At 29.7% G+C, this 18247-nt stretch overlaps 1 protein-coding gene and 2 non-coding genes across 3 annotated transcripts in view; all 3 read left to right on the forward strand.

The window, feature by feature from the left end:
• The window catches only part of LOC119670980 (rho guanine nucleotide exchange factor 10-like), a 391460-nt gene that overhangs the window by 52168 nt on the left and 321045 nt on the right, over positions 1–18247 (forward strand). The window lies entirely within an intron of this gene.
• Positions 7327–7466, forward strand: LOC119673560. Its single transcript, XR_005252078.1, has one exon. It is a non-coding gene; the product is annotated as a U4 spliceosomal RNA (small nuclear RNA).
• On the forward strand, positions 7747–7886 carry LOC119673566. Its single transcript, XR_005252084.1, has one exon. It is a non-coding gene; the product is annotated as a U4 spliceosomal RNA (small nuclear RNA).

An 18247-nucleotide genomic window follows, 5' to 3' on the forward strand; every position in this document is an offset into this window, starting at 1 on the left:
CTTTAGCATATTTCACCAAAATAGTTTAATCGGCTATTTTAACTTCACCACTACAAAGTGTACTTACTTCTGTTTCTTTTATCTAATATTAAATTAAATTATATATCAAATTGCAGCGAGTTTAATATTTACTTATAGTTATAGTTGCGCAGTCATACATACAAATATATTTCTACAATAAAAATTATAATAACGAAACTGATATATTATATTTCTTAGCAAAGTTGATATTTACTTAAATTCATACTTACGCATAGACGCATACATACATGCTAACTCCAATGCTACAAACATGATGATAACCAGTGCTTGAAACTATTGTATAGTCAGCCAAAACTTCAATTAATTAAAAATAAATAAAATTTTGTTGTTACAATTCACTACTGTTCGAAATCTCTCTAGGAAAAACATATTTAATAAGTTTCCATTTACATATAGTCAAATCTCTCTATAACAAAGTTGGTGCTTACAAAAAACTTCGTTATAGAAATGTCTTCGTTATAGGGACGTTCGTTATAGAGAGGTTTTACTGTATATAGGCACTGAATACAGTCATAACAATCCTAAGGTATTCAAATGACATTGTCATTGGTTACTCGTTTCATCTATTTTTGTTCCTAGATGCGGAGTTATTAAAATGTTTACTACATAAGAGTATTCTATTTGTTAATGTACTCTAACTTAGAGTTGTGTATGCTTGACTTAAAAAAATATATCCAATCCATTTCTTTAATTTTATTGAATTTATAATAATTATTATACATAAATGGTATATTAAATTTCTGCATTTATTTATTAAATAGACTTTAGAGTCTGAAATAAGAATAAAATTTCTTTTTTCTCCAGTTTTTTTCTTTATTGTAAAGTCATTTTGACTGGTATGGTATTTTGGAAACATCGTGATGACTCAAGTACTATATTCAAGTTAATATTATTTCATTTTATACCCCTTTAAAGTCAATTTAGTGTTCATTTGAACTAAAAATAATTCAATGCACAGAATTTGACATTTCAAATCATGCCAAACCCACTTAATAGAGCACGTAAATATAGTGCAGCCAACCAAGTCCATAAATGACAAATACGCAGCTGGAGGCAAATACGTGCCATGGATTCCCCAAAAATAAATAGAAATAAAGTAAATTGAATTGAAATGAAATGAACTTTTCGCTTAAATGATTTTGGTGTGCTCTGACGAATTAAATTGCTGGCAACAACACTTGTTGCCTGCCACTAAGATGCGTCATCGAGTACTCGGTCTGACATAAACCAACCACCAGAACCAAAACTCACAAATTGCAACATCAGAAGAAATCAACATCCAAAATCGTTTTGTATGTAAAAAAATAAAATTTATTTAAAGTTTCAAAAAAAAAGAGTATTCATTGGAAGAAGAATTATTTTTGATGACCTAACAAAGACAAATCCTAACGAAAATGATGCGATTTGTCGGTTTTGTCTTTTAGCTTGTCACTTGCAATGAAAGTTCTGTTTATTGTACATGTGATATAATGAGTTGATAATAATGATATGCACGAAAATAAACAAATCTCTTAGCAGTTGTTTTCAAGTCTGAGAGTTGTGCTCCTTTTCGAAACTGTCATATGCAAAAGCTCTAATCTACAAATGAAATGAACAATTCAAGTGCACTTCATATAAGCGAAACTGTATATGCCGTACATCCTTTGACTTGAAGAGGATGTCGCATTGCAATCACTGATTCAAAGTCAAGGCACGATTTTCTACAGAAGGATGCCTGTCAAGAATTTTTATATGAAACATTGAGTAAATATTACGAAAGTAATTAAAACTTGTTGCTTATGTTGCATAAAAATAAACTTTTCAACTAACTTTTCTTTGTAATACTGAACTTGAATCCTTTCCACGACAAGGATGAAGCAAGGATAAAGTACAGAACTGACAAATCTTTTCATTGCTTTCAGTTTCCTTTAAAAGTTTTTCAATGGCACAGATATAATAAAATAAAATTTGTGCTAAAAATATCGAATACACCTTGGTAGAAATATTTTATTAATAACTCAGCACAATCTTAATGGAAGTTGAAAGGATAAAGGACACTTCAATAACTTTTTTTAATAAAGTTTCATTTAGTTTTATTAACTTTAACGTATTTTAATACCAAATCTTAAATTTGTGGAATCTTTGAAACTTAATTGCCGTGCTCTGCTGTTGCCAAGGCTTTAGTAAAATGTCACAGTTTAATTATAAATGACATTTAATTCAATTCAAATACGTATTTAATCTCTATCCTTCCGGGCAATATTTATTTATAGCAATATTTACCTGAAAATCTATTTTAGTTAAGACAATACTATTTATATTTGGTTGTGATTATATGGTAAGTCAAGTTTTATGCGTGGTTAATAAATGTCAACAGAAGAGCTAATTTAGTCAAAAACAAAAAATGCCGTCATTCCATTAGTAGAAAATAACTCTAAATCAAGCACAATAAAGTAAGATAAGTTATTTTTAGTCATATAAAAATATCCTTAATTGAAATTTTCTTCATTCAGGAAGATTTTTACTCCTCCTTTTGAAATATGTTAGTATTTTATTTTTATTGCATACTTTTAGCGGCGAGATACCCACAAAAATGAGATGAAATATTCAATTTTATAAAAATATGTTAATTACTACTCGAAGAAGAGTAAGCGTAGGTAGGTGGGTGGCTGAATTAATTAAGAAAGTCGTTTGATTCCACAATTCTCATAATTTTGGGTTATTGGTGGATATTTTAGAACTAGCTGAATGCATTAATGAATTCAATTAGTTACTTAATTGTAGTGAAGAGGGGAATGAACCCTTCTCAGATAGACATTTTGATGTCCTAATTTCTCGTAATATTAGGTAGAAGAATAGTTATGTTACAACCAGATCCACAATATCTCGTAATATTAGGTAGAAGAATAGTTATGTTACAACGAGATCCACAATTTCTCGTAATATTAGGTAGTAGGTTTATGTTACAATCAACCAGAAGCCTTGATAAATACGGTTGCTAGTTCTGAAAATATCGTTAAGTGGTATGTTGAAGAAGGGACATCCAAAACCTTAAGCCTCGTTCTGGACAATCCTGATTATAGACACGACAGGTGTTTTGCTGTCTTTTTTTCAAGCACTGGTAGACAAGACTACAGGAGATACTACAGGATAGGCCGAGCTAAGTCCTATACCGTCCAATGGTCCAGTGGTCCATGCCGTCCTAATATCCTAGATACTTCTGTATACTAAGTCAGAGATTCTACATTTGAAATAAGTTCTTTAGATTATGAAATAATGGATTAGAAAACAATTATAACTTGAATGTTCATTAAGATCTGTTATACACAGTTCTAAATTATATATCATATCAGATGTAAAATTATCTCTATGAACAAAAGCATCAAGTATGTTATGTGGGTTAGAAGTGTTCATATATCACATATCCTATATAAAAACTCAAAATAGTAGAAATTTACAATAAACAAATTGTTGTTTAGAAGAAGAAGTATAACTTTATTAAACAACAATTAACTACATTTTTCGAATTGATATATATTTTTTGCTGAATTTGATTAGCACACAACGAGGTTTAGTATCAGAAAGAGGTTTAGTATCAGAAAGCGGTTTAGTATCAGTCTCGTAGAGGTTCAGTTTCAAATTCTTCTAAACTGACATTTCATATTAACAATAAATATAAGCTCAAAATAGTGCTGTTATATATTATAACAGCAATAATTTAGTAACTTTTTTAGACTTATAGTATATAAACACCTTATAGTTAATAACATAAAACGACTTCAACTGCCACAAAATATTGTGTGAAGTTATTTTAATATAAACTCTTTTAGTATAATATTCTTTATTTGACACCCAATTTTTCGCGCAGTTAATTAGAATTACCATTAATTAGTAAAATAAATCATTAAGTCCATGTGTATATTTTTGTATTATTTTAAACACAATACGCACATTAATATAAATAGATGTTTCATTTAACTATGACTAGTTCAAGTGCAGAGAACTATTAAGCAGTTGTTGTTGTTACTGTTCTTGGTACTTTACCGCAATCTTTTGTATTATTGCATCTATAGATTCGATATTCAAGTCCCGATGGAGGTCAATATTCCTACTAAACCTGACTAAATAAGCGTTGAAATAAATAAGCGTTGTTTAGATTTTTTAGTACTTTCTTAGAACTTTCTTAGGAATTTTGAACGTATATAATCCACATAACTGGATTACAACCGTTCACACCGAAGCTAAGACTTACTTGTGTGTCATTATTTTTTGCTTAGAGAGACGGGTGATTTTTTCTTAAGAAGATGATTGTTTGTATTTTAATTCTAGCTCAACTCGTTTTTACTTTATATGTTCTTTTCATTTCATTATGTTGTAGCTAGTTGAGTCGTGAGTACTTTTGCTCCTTTTTGCTACTTTTGGTTTTTCAAAATCCCTCTCTACGCCTTGACTGGATTATTGTTTAACACTTTATCAGACTAAGCAATAATTGACCTCAGATCTGCATACCTTCTCGAGGAGCCTGTAACCATTCTCAGATTCGATTATACGGTGTTGGTAAATCTGTCAGTTTTCGTAAATAATTTCAGTGCTCTATCCTTTATGTATTTTTTGATTAGATCAATCTTGAGGTCCCTGAGGATGTCATTCGTCCTAATGTACCATGGAACTTTGAAAAGTCTTCTCAGAGCCTGGCTTTGTGCAATTTCTAGCTGGTGAATAGTAGTGTTTCAAGCTTTGCTAAACGCTACACAACTATATAGAAGTAATGGACGAATTATTTGGTTATATATCAGTTTCCTCTTCTTAGCATTGAGATTCTCATTTCTGAATAGCGGTTGGAGGTGATGAAGAATTTTAGCACAGCTAATTCTTTTCAGTTAAACATGTTTAAGCCTTGTGAATTCTTTGTCCAACGTGATGCCGAGATATTTAACACTATTCTCCCAGTTTATCACCATATCACCCACTCTCACTCTCGACGGATTCTGTCTAGCTTTTAACTTTATTGTCGCAGTTTTACTGTATTTGGATTAAAACAGTAGGTGTACGGACTCTATGAAAGGTAGGTCAGCGGTGAAGAATGTGTAAAATACGGGTCCCAAAATACTTTCTTAAGACACTCTTATTTTGGTGAATGAAAATTAGTAAATTTGTCATAATTATATCACAATATCACTAACTTTAAGAGCAGCTAAATTTAAAGTGATTTTAATTTTAATTTCAATATTTAATTTAATTAAATATGTAAGAAATATAATTATAATTATTTATCATCGCATTATTACTAACTTTAAAAGGGACTTAATTTAAATTTATTTTTAATATTTAATTTAATTAAAAAAAATTTTTAAAGAGATTTTTTTATAACAAAAACAAACATTTGCAATTTTAAGAATTCTTTTGTGGCAACAATGAAATGCTTTGAAACTTTAAAATAAAGATAAATATTTTTTAATTTATTTCAATTTCAATTCAAATTTAATATTCAAGTTTTTTCTTTTTTAAATACCAGAAAATGTGGGTAAAATGTGTGGGTCTATTGTCCTTGCACATTCTCCTGAAAACAAAAGCCAACCAAAATAGTTTCGCCTTAAAATCAAATAAAGGAAAAACTCAACGCAAATAAAAGCTTTTCACAAGAATTTTTCCTATTTTTTTGTATTTTCCTACTGCACGTTTTTGGCTTGTTTATTTTATTCGTTATTTGATTATTTATTTTATTATTTCCATTTTTAATTTTAAATAATAAAGTTGTGTTATTTTGTTGTGCTGCCACATTTTCCTATCACACAAAACGCATCTAAGCAACAATGACAACTGGCAACGCACTGGCAACTAAATAATACGACAGACAGCAACATAAATAACAACAACAACGACAACATTTACCTTACCGACAACATGAAAACATTATCAGCAATGCAATGAAAACTGCAGCTTGTGGCAACTAACAACTCCAACGACAACAATAGTAACAGCGCATATTGCTGCATATTGTCGTTGCAACAACAATTGTAGAAAATCCTTACAAATCGAAATTCACATGTTTTTACACAGGCTCACTTGTACATCCCTGCGTTGTTGATATTGCGAAATTGTCATCACTGCTTTTAATCTAAAACGTTTTACATGTGTCCTGCAACGTTGTCCTTTTCATTTTCATTTCGATATTGGATTGCGTTGAGTGTGCCTTTTGTATATTCTGCTATTATTTTCATTATTTCATTTAATTTTATATGAAAACAATATTAGAACAGATACTATCCAATCCTTGTACAACAACAACTATTAAAACTATTGAAAGTAACAGAATAATAGAAAAACGTGCTTTACATTCAATGAGGATGTACACGAGGATTGTGGACAAAATCAAAGTTAAGCTTCAATCTGTCATTTATGGGAAAAGTTTTTAAAGTGATTTTTATAATATAAACTTGCATTTCCTTCTAAGAGATAAAGTCATTTCAAGTCTATTTTTATTAGATTTTTTACGAAGAGGTTTCGAACAGTAGTGAATTGTAACAAAAAAATTTTAATTTTTTTTTTTAATATTGGAATTTGTGGCTAACCATACAGCTGGTTCGAGTATTGTCTTGAAAATTATTTCTTATATTTAATTATTCATAAATAATTTTTAAAGATTGTAAGAATCAAGGGTTGAACTCATCTCCAGTAAAATTGAAGCTTAGAGCCAGTGTTTATTAGCCAACCGACCCAAAGCCGTACTCGGCTTGCATGTTCGAACTTCGAACTTGAAGTTTGCTAAGAAAATTCATTAATAAATTCACTTGCGTTGTTATATTATATTATATTGTCTGCATATATGTATACAAAATCCACTTAAAATAAGTTAATTTTTTAGATAGACAATTTTAATTTTGCATATTTAGTATATATTATATTAACTAATTATAAAGAGGTTTTTTCGAACAGTAGTGAAATACAACAACAAAAATTTATTTTTTATATTATTTTAATTAATTGAATTTTTGGCTGACCATACAGCTGTTTCGAGTATTGCCAAATACCCATCATCAGTGGTCTTGGAAAAAATTCTTGTATTTAATTATTCATAAATAATTATTTTTTGAGACTGTTAACTAATTATTAAATTGATTTCTTACATCCATTTTGACGAAACAAATTTCATTTTTAAAATATACAAACTATTGTTTCCAATAGAAAATAATATTTTATAAATTTATAAAAACAAAATAAATTTAGGCACAAAGAAGCATTATAATTCTCATTAACTAAAACTTATTTTTGAATTATATTGAACTGCAGAACCGTCTTCAAACCAGCTTTGCGCAGAGGCGATATCGTGACCAATGAAGTTCTACTGAGGTGCGATTATTGCTGGTTGAAAACTATAACCAATACTCCGCTGTGTTGGACGTATTTCACGTCCCCTACAGCAATTTTTGGAAACCCGTAAGGGTTAGAATTTATACATTCACAATATATATTAGGAGCACTAAAAGTTAATAAACATTATAGTTGAAAATTTTATAAGTTGTAATTACTACAATTTCATAAATGAACTCATTCATAACTAAAGAATTTTTTTATTTGAAATATAAAGCTTCAATTTTCAAAAGAGAAGAACGTTATTTTATTAATTTATAAAGACGGAGTGGGTTAGCACGAAAAAGCATTGTAATTCTCATTAACTAAAACTGATTTTTCCCTTATATCCAACTAAAAAACTGCGTTCAAATCAGCTTTGCGCGGGGGCGATATCGTGACCAATGAAGTTCTACTGAGGTGCGATTATTGCTGGTTGAAAACTTAAACCAATACTCCGCTGTATTGGATGTGTTTCACGTCCTCTACAGCAATTTTTGGGAACCCGTAAGGGTTAAAATTTATACATTCACAATATTAGTAGCAATAGAGTTTAATAAATAGTGTAGTGTAATTTTGAGCAGTGATATTTTGGGTAGTAGTAAATTACAGCAATAAAATTTCATTATTTATTAATTAATTGAATTTTTGGCTGTTTGAAGTATTACTTAATAGTGGTCTCCGAATTATTTCTTATTTTAAATTATTCGTAAATAATTTTTATAGACTGCAGGTATCATGCGTTGAATTCGTGCCCAGCAAAATTTGAAGCTTAGGGTCAGTTTTCATTAACCGAGTGACAAAAAGCCATACATAACTTGTGTGTTTTGACATATAAAAATCAAAATTTCCTAATACTACTGAAATATTGTCTGATATCTTTTTAACCGAAATCAGCTCTTCAAATATTCTAGCAAACCGTTGCGAGAGAGTACGGATCAGGCTGAAAGCAAATTGCATATGATATGCTCAGGGTTGCCAACTTAGGGGTTTTCCCCCCAAATTTAGGGGGAAAAATTTGTTTTGGGGGTATTTTTGGGGGCACCAAATGTTTAGGGGTTTTTTTAGGGGGTTTAAAAATATTGTAATTTTTTCAATTCAAAAAACTATGTTAGTAATAACACACATTAAATATTTTTTATTATATAGAATATTAATGCAAGTGACTTAACTGAGATAAGACAGCGATGTAAAAATTTTTTAGTTGTTTTAGCTGAGCAAATTCAAAATCGATTACCGGAAAATTTATCAATTTTAAAAATGATGTCAAATCTTGACCCAAAAGTTGCAACATCTCAGGTTAAACCTGGTTTACAAGAATTTTTTAAAATTTATCGTACTGATGTGTTTGGAGTAAAGCAGGATGTCGAAAATGAATGGCATCAACTACAAAACAAAAAATGGACACATTTATCAAACACTGAAAAATTTTATGCTGAAGTCAGTGAGGATAAGGATGCAGCTGGGAATAGCAGATTTAAAAATGTAGTCAAATTCGCAACAGCATTACTTTCGTTACCTTTTTCAAATGCAAGCGTGGAGCGCGCATTTTCCATTTACTCAATAATTAAAAACAAATTGAGAAACAAATTATCACCTGAAATGTTACAGGCTTTAATGATGGTAAGATATACTCTACAGAGACAAGGTTCGTGTATAAATTTTAATCCAACACCAGCGATGCTAAACAAATTTGATTACAAAATGTACGATTTTAAAAATAATTTGGAAATTCATGATGATTGTAGTGTAATGGAGGAAATATTAGAAAGTATAAATTTAATATGATTTAATTTGTTATCAGTTGTTAAAAGAATAACTACTTAAGTAATTGCTAATTACTTACTTTATTATTAATTACTATTTAATTACTTGTTTTGAAATAATTTCGTTAACAAATGTTTTTTTATCTCTTTTTTCAAATTTATTCAAATTATATTTATTTTAAATATATACAAAATATATATGCTACAGAAAACAGTTCTTACATTTTTTTCATATTTTGTACAAAATGTTAGTTTAGGGGGATTTAGGGGTTTTTCGAATGGCTTTTAGGGGGATAAAATTTTCAAATGTTGGCCACACTGGATATGCTACACCAGTGCACTCCTTCTATTACTGTAGCTATGTTAAGATCATGGTGATCTCACTAGGAACAAACTAAAGAACGTTTATGATCTTTATAGTTTTTAAAAAATATAATTTTAACCTATTAAAATTTTAACCCATTTAATCCATATATATATATATTTATATATTCTAAAACATCGCTATTAGTTGAACGACATCATTTAAAAAGCGACTATAATTTTATATTAAAAGATCTCTGTTAGCTTAATGGTGTCCCGTTGAGGAGCTTCTGGAACTTCATTAAAAGTTTGAAAAGATTTTAAATCTTTTACGTTTTATATAGCACTGCATTATAAGTAGGCATGCTAAGAGACTGGCTCTACCCTATAATCACTTTTGCCGCTGTTGTGGGTCTGATGATGAAGAAGACATTGAGCTCCATCTCATATGTCAGTGCCAATCTTTAGCTAGATCAAAATCTATTATCTTTGGAGTTCTTTCTCGTGCTGACTTGACCTAGCTGTCGTCTTGCAAATTTAGTGACTTTATACAACTGTCAAGTTGGTTCCCATTAGGTAAAGTAATGGGAAAGTCGTTGCCTTTCGGATTAGGCCTTTTAATCTATGTACGGACCAACGTTATTCCTTTATTACCATAACGGGCCATTATTTGAGCTCAAGTGGAAACGCTTTCTTGAAAACATGTCCGCCACTCCAACGTAAATTCCACCAATTATTGTGTCTCAAAGTATTAATCTGATTTTTCTACGACTGATATAAAGTGAAAAAAGAACGTGTTACATATGATTTTCATTTTCCCATGAAAAATCTGGAAATCTTTCATTTAACTATTTAACTTAATTATGTTAATTAGGTTAAAATTAAATACAGCAATTATCGCAGTCTTCTATTTTATTATTCTGTATAGCCCATTCTATTAAAATTTTCAAATATTCAAAATTTTCCCATCAGCAAATTATTTCTCAATAATATTTTAGTAATTAGGAATATTTTTACCAATAGTTGTGATCACGAGTAGTAGCACTTGCTTCTCTAGTATTTCAATATAGTAGTTTATGTTTCTCCGTGAGTTAAGCTACATTTTTGCATCATAATTTAATCACTTAAGTCTGTCCAATCAAAACAAAGTTAAAGCAGTCATATACATTCATTTGGAGTTGAACGCTCATTGATTAAAATTCTATTTTATGATGATTCTTTAATGAAATTATAGTTGGAACGGTTTTCACGCAATCGAGTCGCATCAGTAACGCTTCACGCATTTTATTAGAGCTCACATAATTCAATTAAACGCTGTGGCGGCGTCTTGATGGCGCTGGCCGGAATACTACGGACCGAAACCGGGGCAATGCAAAGTGTCAAAGATTAGCAGGGAAATGAGTGGTGCGCATTACAAAAAAAAAAACAAAAAAAAAAATATTGGAAAATATGTTGCAATATCTGTAAATGATTTTAATTAATTTGTGTTCTTTTCTTTTTTTTTCTTTTGTTATTAATTATCAATAAAATACTATATAAGACAATATAACTTGAAAAATTATAAAAAACAGATGAGTTACAAACGAACATAAAACAGAAGGGCTATGAAACGGATAAAGATGAAGTAAATCATTTTCGTTTTTATTTTTAAAACTATTTTCTCATTCTCATAAGCTTTTCCAAAAGGTGTAAATTGGTCAGTATGGCAGCATTAAAACCACAAATCCCCAAGTGAGCACAGATTTGTAAGCTTTTCCGGTTGTTGTTGTCTTTTCTATGCACTTAAAAGAACCTTTGGTGAATAAAGCCCAAAGGCATACAAATTGTTTTTGGTTCTTTCTATTTTTTTTACCATTAATAGTATTAAACAATATTTTTCTTAAACAATATTAAAAAAAATATATTTTTTCTTATTTTTTACTCTATATAAAACTTCATTAGCCTTTGTTTCATATTCAAATAGGCCACTTGTGCTCAATTGAGCTGTGGCTGGGTGCCCTAATTTCAGGCGTGATTGCTGCAGTACTCCAGTGTAGCATGAGTACGAGTACGAGTACGTTAAATAGCTTTGCTCATTAAGATAAGCCGCAAATGGGATTATAATTATTTATGGCACATTATATTGCCAGCAACACCAAAACTGAAATAAAAGTACCAACAATTCTTGACTTCGTCCCTACTGCAAGTAGAAGTTGTTGCATTAAAATTTTGACTTTATACGTTTTCTGAGTTTTTGTTTTTGGGAACTGAAGTCTCGTTAAATAAAACAGAAAACCTTTATAGTTATGGTACACTGTTATGCTGCTCTAAAGATTTGAATTTGATGTCAAAGATGCCAGTTGATATTAAAATATTGATATTAAGTCACACAATAGGGCATGAGACAGGCGCCACAGTATGAGCACCCACGTTGCCCAATAACGTAACTGTGTCGGCTGCATAATCCTATTGAATGTCACATTTAGGTAATATCAACTAAAATATTAAGTTTGTACATATATATATATATATATGTTCATATATATGAATTCATATTTATGTATACAAAATCATAAAGACTTCCGCGTGATATTAAGCTGACAGTTTTGGATTCAAATTGTGCTTGAATAAAGCGCACTGCATTGCTCCGAGGTCAAAGTAATACTCATATCAATTAACTTTAAATTACGTTCTAAGAAAATATATTAATTTTTTTTTAATTATCAATAATATTAAGAATGATTGAGTAAAATTTTTAATGGATATTGCACACAAGGGATTCCTATTAGTACTATTTACGATTATGAGTACTCTATTATTGTGTTTGATAAGCTAAATTATATTTTCAACACAAGACAAGTAAGATACTTAAATTGGATAAGGATATATACTTCTAAATATAAATTCAAAAAATTATCTAAAAAAGAAATAGTTGTTTCTGTTAACATAAGTCAAGGCCCACAAAATCCTAAAGATGGTTGCAATGCATTTAAAGCAGTTCGACTGCTCTAAGATGCGGCGCACACCTTAACATAATTTGCAAAATGTCAAATAAAATATATAAATTTATTATATATAAAATACATTTACATCTAGAATGAATATAATTTATACATATATATATTTTTGAAGATGAGTTTTAGTGAAAACAATTAAATTAATTGAGAAGTAGAGATTTATATTGTGAGAAACATATAAAAGTAATTATTCTGTTCTATTCGAATATGAACTGCATGCATATGAATCCTGTATGATGATTTGCCGAAGCGATTAGATATGCGCTAAAGTTTGCAGCACAATTCTAATACATTTCAACTCTTCCGTTTTAACAGTTTTAACCCACGAATATCAGTCGCTAGATGTGCGGAGCAGTTGGCCGCACACTAATACGGTGTGACGATAGTGTGATTCATAAATCCACTCTAACAGAATCTAATAAGCGGTTAAAACTAAGATTTAAAACAAATTGGACACGAATTTTAATTTAATATAAGTCGAAATTAAAAGGTACAGAATTTGGTTTAAGTATAAACTCAAAATCTAACTAAAGATTAAGACAATATTCGGCGATATCTACGATGTACAGAATTGTTAAATCTCAAATCTTGGACTGGAGTAGACATGTAGTCAGAACTAATTCTTTAAGAAAAAAATTATATATCATAGGAAAAGAATACGATTGCAGCTTTGCTGAAATGAAACGAAGGTTATGAAGAAATCGAGGCAGATTTAGGGAGTCTATGAATCTTTATGAATATTTAACAGTAAGTGACGTTTAAGTAAACAATATTTGGGCTTTTTATTGCTGTTAGCTGATACTTTTTATTATAAACATATATTTTATATTAAACAAAGAGTTTCTGTTCATATATGCAGAAGACATAACTCTCATTTAGTTAAGTTTGCGTAATGTGTGCGCTAAAACTATAATTCTCATTTAGTTTATTGCTGCTGTTCTCTATAAATTCCGACAATTTTGATTCCATGTAATGTAATTTTAATAAAAATATTTAAATTTTTGTGGAAGTTTCGTTTTCGCTTTAAATGTCTTGGATTGATATAAAGAAAATTTTTGTACGATAATATGTGGAACAAAATGGATTCTAAAAAATTTGTTTGCTGAACTAATTTTTCGTTAAAAAAAAACCAAACTACACAGTTTACGCTGTCATATCTTCAAGACTCATTATCATTTCAGAACTATTAATCATTTATACAGATAACATATGTAGAACGGATATAGTATATATATTTCAACGGATCACTGCTGATTTTTATGTCCAGTACACCATTAATTGCACATTTAAGCCATTTGTTACTTATCATCTTATTAGCCACATATGTTCTTGACGAATATATATTCAATCACAAAACAAACTGATTTCGCGGTACCATTTGAACCATCTATCTCTATATTTCTGTATTCACGTATTCATTTTGTATATTACGTACTACATATTTAATAGTATTTAGTTTATATTTTATTGTGCATTAAACCATATAAAACAAATGGATTTAGCCGTATCAATATATCCACTTATCTCTATATTTCCATGTCTATTTCATATTTATTGTATATGTATTGTATTTTGTTGTATTTAATATTAATTATTTTACATATCAAATCAAACCACATAAACTACATTAATTAATATCAGTTTATCTACTGGTCTTTTTATATCTATATATTTGTATATATAGGTATATCCACCTATCTCTATATTTCCATGTCTATTCTATATTTATTGTATATCTATTGTATTTTGTAGTATTTGATATTAAATATTTTACATATCAAATCGAACTATGTAAATTACATTAATTGATATCAGTTGATCTACTGGTCTTTTTATATCTGTATTTTTGTATATATAGGTATATCCACCTATCTCTATATTTCCATGTCTATTCCATATTTATTGCATATCTATTTTATTTTGTTGTATTTGTTATTAAATATTTTACGTATCAAATCGAAGCATATAAACTACATTATTTAATATCAGTTTATCTACTGGTCTTTTTATATATATATATATATATATATGTATATATAGGTACATCCACCTATCTCTATATTTCTATGTCTATTCCATGTCTATTCCATATTTATTGTATATCTATTGTATTTTGTAGTATTTGATATTAATTATTTCACATATCAAATGGAACTATTAGACTACTTTAATAGATATCAGTTTATCTACCGGTCTTTATACAACTGTATATTTGTCGAGAGAAAAGTCTCTTTATTTTTAAGCTAATCGATTAAAATTTCTATTAGGGGCTTTCGGTAAATTTATCTAATCATTTTAATGAGATCCCATTATAATAATTACTTAATATAAGATTTTATTTTAAACTAAATGCATTTCAAGTGAGATCTGCAATATTTCAAAATTTAAAAAATGTTCTGATTAAAAGCAGGCTGTTAGTCTAATATAGGTTATTACACTTATGAATAACGTTGGAGACATGCTCTATTAGCATTCAGTATCAATTAGGTTCATACATATTTAAAATGTCAATAATAGTAATTATTTCGGTCTGCGTTTTAATGTCATTCATAATTTCCACACCCCTGACGTTGTTTTAATTGTTGTCAACTGTCAAAGTTACCAGCAAACACTCACTCAACTGTCAAATTGAACTTCATCACTTAGCAGCAATTGTGGATGTTAAGACTGTCTTGTCGGGCTGGCAACAATCAATGCATAATTACCAGAACAGAATTTCTTTCTACAACAAAACCGATTGGGGCTGTTGACTGTTAGTATGTCAATGATAGGTTTGTTTTCTTGGTTCCTTGTACTCATGCAAGAATTTTGCAAAGTTTGTGCTTTTTTTCGTCCTCAAAGTGTTTATATGTTATGTTAGTGGCATTCACTTGAGGTTGCCATGGTCTCGGACTAATGAAAATTAATGCAATGCGATTTGTAGGACTGCTGCTCTTCTTCAATGATTTTAACATTGGCATGTTTTCATGCCAATCTCAATTTCTGCAAAAATGCAAATGGACAACGCGTATAAAAATAATAAAAGTGATTTCTGACAGTGAAAACGCAGTTAACGAAGCACCAGTTTAAGTTGTGCGCCAAGCCTTGGTATGGTCATGAGAATGGTATATGGTAAGTAAATGGACCACCCAAATCGAAAAAAGGGTTCATAATGCTTACTGTCATTTTACCACAGCATGTGACAGGCTTACAGCAACAGCAACAGCAACATGTTAAACGCAGCGCAGAACACAGTACTGATGAGGAGCAGAAACGAACTAATTGTAGAGTGTGGTAGCGGTCTTGTGAACGGTCAATACTGCAGCAGCGAGCTGCAATGTACAATGTACGATGTGCCTGTACTGCGGTGAACATTTATGCGGGTGTATATTGTATCTATAGAAATCCTGTTCGATGCATACCAATTTAGTGCATTCTTTCCAATAATTTTTTCTTTATTTTTAGAACTTTACTGGTTTCTGTTTGTGATCGTTAAGGTTTGTGAGTTTTTGAGTGCTTAAAGCGCTAAACTCGACTTATTGTTATGCAGTAGAAGACATTTTGAAGTATTTATCAGGAAATGTCAATCAGTTCAACGAAATGACAAAATTATTTAAGATTTATAACAAATTGCTTTGATATTGCTTTGCTCTAGGAATGACAAAAATATAATATTGAAAGAGCAAAACACAGACAAAAAAAAATATATAAAGAAATTTCACAAAAAATGAAATACAATATAATATATAAAAACAAAAAAAAAACGCTCTAAGCAAATTTCAGCAAATTAAGCTATCACCGCGCCAATCACTTGTGGAGAGTTTAACGCAGTCAGCCAGCCCATTTATGCATAAAAATTACTTGAAAAGCTACAGAAACAAAAACAAAAAATAAATAAATAAATTACTTCGACAGACAATTTAGTATAGAAATAATAGCACTCATAGCGATAAAAAGTTACCAATCGATCTTGTGATATATTAGAAGGCGTTAACCTGCGCTCACACGATCTTTCGCGGCATGTAAATGACGTTCGACTGACTATCTTCTGATGTATGCGGTAGGTATTTGCCCGTACAATGTTCATATGCTATAAATTACAATTCCTACAGCTCAGATACTCAGATACGGATACAATAATACAACAACAACTGCAGCACATTTATAAAAATGTCGTTCGTATGCCTTTAACACGAATGAATATCTTGAGTATCTTGAGTATCTCAACTGATGTTCAGAAATAGTCAATAGTGCAGTGCGGCAATGTAGCAATGCGGCAGTTAGGACTCTCAAGTTGAAGTTGTAACTACTTTTTGATTATTTTTATAAAAATTCAATTGAGTGTCGACTATGAAAATAAATGATAGGAAAAGTAGAAAGGAAAGGAAAAGGAAAAAAAGAGGCGCTATCTATGCTCCTACAATATGGTTATTTTTTAAATATATTTTTTTTTTATTTATTAATAATTTTTCTTATTGTGGTTTAAGTTAGTTTTACTTAAACATTGACCCATGTTAATTTAAGTTAAAAAACATACAAAAAATATTGTTATTTTTATGTCTATCTTCAAAATTTGGTGAAGACGAAAGAGAATTTTAATTAGTATATAAAAGAAGGAACCAAAATTGAGTCGTATAATAAAAAACCTCTATAATAAACAATTTGTTGTAGGTTAACCATAACTAATTTAGCAAATCCAAAAATAATAAAGATAAATATTTGAAATCCATTAAGCTACAATTTTTACAAACAAAACAACAAATTTCTAGATAACTTTATTTTTAACTTTTAAGATAATTGCCATTTAGCCTCCTCAAATTAACTAAATCGATGGTGTATATCTCCGATTTTTTTATGCTACCTAAAATTTCTGCATTGGAGGTCTCTTAGAATATTCACTTATATGTAAATATCTGTAATTTAATGTACACAATCTAATTCTTCTGCATTGCAGATCTCGTAGAATATTCACTTACATTTGTATATCTTTAATTTAATTTATTCGACCTAATTATTCTATATTGCAAGTCTCTTAGAATATTACCTTAGCTATGAAAACGTGAAACAGTTAAATTTGCCCGCTCTACTACCATATAGTCCAGTTACCGCTCATCTAGGCTAATCCAGACGTAATCACATTAACGGCCCATTATTCATCTCATTCCCCAGTATTCATCGAAACTTTCTGTTTACAGAACAACTAATCTGCTAGGAGAGGAACAAAGGATTATGTGATATTATTTTTGTTTAATATTCTGAATTACTCAATTCTTCTGTAATCATATAGTCACTTGTTAATATGAAAGATTCAGCATGATCTCAATACTCTGAACAATTGAAAATCAATATACTTAATTTATATTTCTATTTTAAAACAATCAATATTTTTTCAGAACTATGGTGCCTATCAATGCGTGAGATTGGGAGATACTATCTGAAAAACAATTAGTTTTCTCAATCGTTCTCAAATCGTTCAATTGAGGGTGGTGGTTAGTACAAAAAATTTACCTTGACCACAATGTTCCACTACATAAGGAACTAATATCTTTACATATTCTATTTCTCTTTTCAAATAACTTAACTTTCAAACCACATTTATTTTACCAGTTGATATCAAAAGATTCTCAATGGAAGACATGAACTTTGTGTTTAATTGGCATCGGTTGCTATTGCAAAAGACCTATCACAATATCAATGCTTTACTTCATTCTAAAACAATCAAATCTCTACCCAGAACTATTAATATTGTATAATGTACTTAATTTATATTTATATTCAAAAAAAATTAAGCTTTTCTTCACACCTATGACTATCACCACTTGATTTTACTTG

The sequence above is a fragment of the Teleopsis dalmanni genome, chromosome 1 (genome assembly GCF_002237135.1).
Source record: "Teleopsis dalmanni isolate 2A chromosome 1, ASM223713v2, whole genome shotgun sequence".
Lineage (NCBI taxonomy): Eukaryota > Metazoa > Arthropoda > Insecta > Diptera > Diopsidae > Teleopsis > Teleopsis dalmanni.